Genomic DNA, 6,098 nt, shown 5'->3' on the forward strand with positions numbered 1-6,098 from the left:
AAAAGAGAAAGGGAAGGAAAGGCGAAGAAAGGGTGAAAAAGACAAGAAGAAGAAATAAAGGAGAGAAAAAAAAAGACAAGGATTAAAAAAACGAAGTGCAAGGAAGAAGAAAGAGAAATGGAGAAAAAGAGGAAGAAAGGGAGAGAAAGGGGAGAGAAAGAAGGGAGGGGAGAGGAAGGGGAGGGAAGGTGAGGGCGTGTCCAAATATGCGTAGGAAGACAAGGATAAAAACGAAGTGAAAGGAAGAAGAAAGAGAAAAAGAGGAAGAAAGGAAGAGGAAGAAAGGGAGAGAAAGGGGAGAGAAAAAAGGGAGGGGAAAGGAAGGTGAGGGCGTGTCCAAATATGCGTAGGAAGACAAGGATAAAAACGAAGTGAAAGGAAGAAGAAAGAGAAAAAGAGGAAGAAAGGGAGAGAAAGGGGAGAGAAAGAAGGGAGGGGAAAGGAAGGGGAGGGGGGGAGAGGGCGTGTCCAAATATGCGTAGGAAGACAAGGATAAAAACGAAGTGAAAGGAAGAAGAAAGAGAAAAAGAGGAAGAAAGGAAGGGGAAGAAAGGGAGAGAAAGGGGAGAGAAAGAAGGGAGGGGAAAGGAAGGGGAGGGAAGGGGAGGGCGTGTCCAAATATGCGTAGGTAAGGGAAAAAAAAAAGTACCCGTGGGAATATCGTGTCAGTGCCAGTAACCATTAGCCAGACGACCATTATAACCCTACCATTACTACTACTACTACTACTACTACTACTACTACTACCATGGTCATTAACGCGGCTACCATTACTACTATTACTACTACTATTAACGAAACTATCATAAATATTACTACAACTACTATCATTTATGTTATTTTTTTTCTTTGCCCATTAAAGTTGCTACCATTAATATTACCGCTGTCATCACCTTCAAAACCATTAAGTCTACCATTACCATAACCACCATTCCCATTACCCTTATTGCTACCATAATCACCTTAACTATTAGCTCTTTTACCATGATGATCGTACCCATTAACTTGCCTACCATTAATATTACCACCATAACCCTCTCCCATTACTATTCACGTACTACCATACTACCATACCATACTGCTAAATACTACAACCATAACTTAACTTCTCTACCATTACCATTTCCTACCATTAATATTACTACCATAACCTTCTACCATTACTCTTCATTTACTACCATACCACCATATCATACTACTAAATACTACTACCATAACTTAACTTCCCTACCATGAACACTCCTACCATCACCAACAAACTTCATTTTTTTCCTCATTTTTTCTTTCCCTTCTTGTCTTCTTTTATTCCTAACTTCTTTCTTCTGTTTTTCTGTTAATTATTTTTCCTGTGTTTTCTTCTTTTTCTTCTTCTTCTTTTCTTCTTTCTATCTGTGTATTTCTTCCATATTTTTGTCTATTCATTTTTTCCTTTCATCTCTTAACATTCAAGTACCATTTTCCTCCCTACCATTCCCATACTAATACCATTCCTAGTACAGCTCCACAACCACCATCAACGCCACCTTTTCCTCGTTTTTTCTTATTTTTGGGAATCAACAGAAAAAAAAATTAAGACTCAAAGAAAAGAAAGATTAAGTTTGTTTATCTATTTTTTATTTCCCGTTGATGATTTTCTTTTTCTTTCTTATTTTCGTATCAACCAAAAAAATATCAGGTTCTCCACCACCATCACCATCACCACCACCACCACCATCACCACCACCACCACCACCACCACCTTTAGAAATGCCATCAACTCTACCATCAGGGAGAGATTACAAGCACCATTTGTCACCATTACCGAGGCCTTCTATTACCATTAACTACCATTACTGTGTTTGAGTATACCATCACCACCACCATCACCACCACCATCACCACCACCATCACCACCACCATCACCACCACCATCACCACCAAGACAAAATTGCTTAATCAGAGAAAACAAAACAAGGAAAACAGAATAAAACAAAGAAAATCCCACACAAAACAAACACAATATAAAACAGGGTAAAGAGAAGTAGATGAACACAAAGCTAATATTTTTTTTGTTGTTGTTGATTCGAAAATGAAACAAAAAAAGAAACAAATCAACGAAAAAAATAAATAAACAAACTTAATCTTTCTTTTTTGTGTTTTATTTTTTTTCTGTTGATTGCAAAAAATAAGAAAAAATAGAAAAAAGTAAAGAAAAAAGACGATAAAGGAAGGAAAAGAGAAAGAAAAGGAAATGAAAAGAGATATTAAAATTACAGAAGATAAAAAGAAAAAAAAAGATAAAGAAAAAGAAAAACAAAGATAGAAAAAGAGAATGAAAAGAGAAAGAAAGGAAAACAAAAGAGGAAGATATTAAGATTAAAAAAGATAAAAAATAAAATAAAATAAAATAAAAATAGGAAAAGAAAATGAAAAGAGAAAGAAAGGAAAAGAAAAGAGGAAAACATTAAAATTTATATAACAGTCACCTTCCTCTTATTCCTATTCCTCTTCATCTTCCTCCTCTTCCTCTTCTTCTTGTTCTTCTTGGAATTTTAATAAAGTTAAACAAATATTCTTCGCAACCTTTCCATTATGATAAAGTTTTTGTTGTGTACGTATCGTGTGTGCGTGTGTACGTATCGTGTGTGTGTGTGTGTGTGTGTGTGTGTGTGTGTGTGTGTGTGTGTGTGTAGGGGATCAATTTTCACGCTCTAATTCTGATATACTAACCCTTACCTCCTCCTCCTCCTCCTCCTCCTCCTCCTCCTCCTCCTCCTCCTCCTCCCCTTCCTCTCTATGCAAGGTTGACATGAAACATTATCACACACTCTCTCTCTCTCATAACATAACTCACTTTGCTCTCTCTCCTCCTCCTCCTCCTCCTCCTCCTCCTTCTTCTCCACCATCACCTCCTCCACCCACCTTGTAAACAACATTGTCTTCTTTGTCTTCCTCCTCCTCCTCCTCCTCCTCCTCCTCCTCCTTCTTTCATGATCCTTCCCTTCATAAACAATAAACTCTTCCCTCTCCTCCTCCTCCTCCTCCTCCTCCTCCTCCTCCTCCACATTAACCTCCTTTTTTTTCTTCTCTCCTTCTCTACTTACTCTGTGTGTGCCGTACCTCCCTCCTCCTCCTCCTCCTCCTCCTCCCCATGATAAGCAGGTAAGAACACTTTCGCTTAATTGAAAACATAACTTATGAAAGGCAAAAAAAAAAAAAAAGAGAAAGGGAAAGGAAAGGAAGAAAGAAGAAAGGGAAAGTAATGAATGGGTGAGTGCATTGTTTGTTTGTTTTCCATTATTTTTTTTCTTCTTTTTTCATATATATTTTTTTTTAACATTGTGAGTATTACTATTATATTTGTATTATAGTTTCTTTTCTTTCTGTTTCTGTTTTCCTTTCTTCCTTTATTCTTTATGTTTGATACGATATTTCTTCATTTTTTCTTTTTTTTCTTTCCTTTTTGTCTTTCTTCCTTACTTCTTTCAGTACTTTATTCCTTCATTTTTTCTTCCTTTCTTCTTTCAATACTATATTCCTTCATTTTTTCTTCCTTTCTTCTTTCAATACTATATTCCTTCATTTTTTCTTCCTTTCTTCTTTCAATACTACATTTCCTTCATTTTTTCCTCATTTTCTCATTTCTTTCTTGTCTTCTTTTCTTCCTTAATTCTTTCTGTTATCTGTTTCTTCCTTCTATTCTTTGTTGATTATTTTTGCTGTGTTTTTTCTTCATTTTTTTCTTCTTTTCTTCTTTCCTTTCTTGTCTTCTTTTCTTCCTTATTTTTTTCTGTGTATCTGTTTCTTCCTTCTCCTCTTCGTTGATTATTTTTGCTGTGTTTTTTTTCTTCTTTTTTATTCTTCTTTTCTTCTTTAATCCGTTTCTTTCTTTATTTATTTCTCCCTCTTTTTCGTTTCTCTTCCAAATTTGTGTCTGTTATTTTTTTTCCTTCTCTTAACATAATTTTCATTCTTCTGTTTATTTTCTCTTCTGGTTTTTTTTTCTTCTTTTTCTTCCTTCCGTTCTTTCATTCCCTTTTCTCTCCTTTCCTCCATAAATAATTAATTTCTGTGTCACTCAGAAATCTTTATTAATATTTATTTTTTTTTAATTTTATAGTTTACGAAATCAATCTATATCAAAGTTACTTATTATTATTTTTTTCATCTTTTTATTTATTTCGTATTTAATTAAGTTTTCTAATAACTCTCTCTCTCTCTCTCTCTACCTCGCTTATAAAGAACTACATATTCAGTTTTCTCTCTGTTTCTCTCTTTCATCTTTAATCTCTTTCTTCTTAATTCTCTTTTTCTCCTTCACTTTCATTTTCTTTTCTCTTTCTCCTATTTCCATTTCATTATCAGGCTTAAAATGACCGACTTTTTCTTCCTCTTTTCATTTCTCTTCTTCTTCTCTACACTTTTCCTTCTTCTCCCTCCTCCCCTCTTCCTTAATTTCACCTTGCCTTACTTTTATCCTCTCTCTCTCTCTCTCTCCGTTTTTTATTGCTATTGTTTTTAATTATTCCTCCTTCACGCATTTTCCGGCACCCACAAAGTCTCTCTCTCTCTCTCTGCCCCACATTTTTTTCCTCGTAATTATTTTCCAATAAGCAACTCTGACTAAAACATTCTTCCCCACAAACTGTTTATCTTTTCCTTTCTTCCCTCCTTCCTTCCTTCTTTCCTTCCTTCCTTCATTCCTTCATTCATTGCCTTCCTTTCTTCCCTTCGTTCCTTCGTTCCTTCCTTCCCTCCTTCTTTCCTTCCCTCCTTCCTTCCTTCCTTCCTTCATTGCCTTCCTTTCTCCCTTCTTTGTTTTGCTTATTTTTTTCCTTTTCTCCTTTCCTCCTTTCTTTATCCGACCTTTTTTTCCTTCCTTCCTTCCTTTCTCTTTCCTTCTCCCCTTCTTTCCTAAACCTATTTCTTTCTCTTCCTTCCTTCCTTCCTTAATTATTTTCATTTCTCTTCTCTCTCTCTCCTTACCTCCCTCTTCTTCCTTCCTTCCTTCCTCCTTCCTCCTTCCTTTCCTTTCTCCTTATCTTCTCTCTCTTTTCCTGTTTCTCTTCCTCCCTCCATATCTTCTATTATCTCTCCCTCCCTATCTATCAATTTATCTCTCTCTCGCACGGTCAAACACACACACACACACACACACACACACACACACACACACACACACACACACACACACACAATATTATCGCGTTTGTGTTTTCCTTTTCTCTCCTTCGTTTCTTTATTTTTATCCTTTCTACCTCTTTCTTTTCTTATTTCTTTTCAATATTCCTAAATTTTCCTTTGGACCTTCTATTTTCTCTCTCTTTCTCCTCTTTCTTTACTCTTTTTCTCTCCTTCCCATTTTCTCTTCCTTCCTTTCTTTGCTCTTCTTCTTCTTTCTCAACAAAACAAAAAGAAAAACGGATAAACAGATAAAATAAAAAAACAAGAGAAAATAGATAAGCAATTTTTTTTTCTCACTTCGTTTAACATTTTCTTTTCTTTCTTTCTCTTCTTTTTTTCTCCCAAACTGAATAAGAATAGAAAGTGAAGAAGAAATTGAATAAGACAACAGGAGAAGGAGGAGGAGGAGGTGGAGGAGGAGGAGGAGATGATGAAAATGAGAAAACACGAAGAAGAAAAAAAACAATAGGGAGAGAAAATGAATGAGAAAAAGAAAGGAAGGAAGGAAGGAAGGAAGGAAGGAGAGGAGAGGAGGAGGGAAGGAAAGGTAGGGAGATGAAATGGATGAGAGATAAAGGAAGGAAGGAAGGAAGGAAGGAAGGAAGGAAGGAAGGAAGGAAGGAAGGAAGGAGAGAAAGAAGGAGAGAAGGATAAAAAGAAGGAGGGAAAGAAAGGTAGGGAGATGAAATGGATTAAAGGTTAAGGGAAGGAAGGAAGGAAGGAAGGAGAGGAGGAGGGAAGGAAAGGTAGGGAGATGAAATGGATGAGAGATAAAGGAAGGAAGGAAGGAAGGAAGGAAGGAAGGGAGGAAAGAGGAAAGGAAGGAAGAGAGGAGAGAATGAGAAAGAAAAGGAGGGAAAGAAAGGTAGGGAGATGAAATGGATTAAAGGTTAAGGGAAGGAAGGAAGGAAGGAAGGAAGGAAGGAAGAGAAGGA

Source organism: Eriocheir sinensis, chromosome 42 (genome assembly GCF_024679095.1).
Source record: "Eriocheir sinensis breed Jianghai 21 chromosome 42, ASM2467909v1, whole genome shotgun sequence".
NCBI lineage: Eukaryota > Metazoa > Arthropoda > Malacostraca > Decapoda > Varunidae > Eriocheir > Eriocheir sinensis.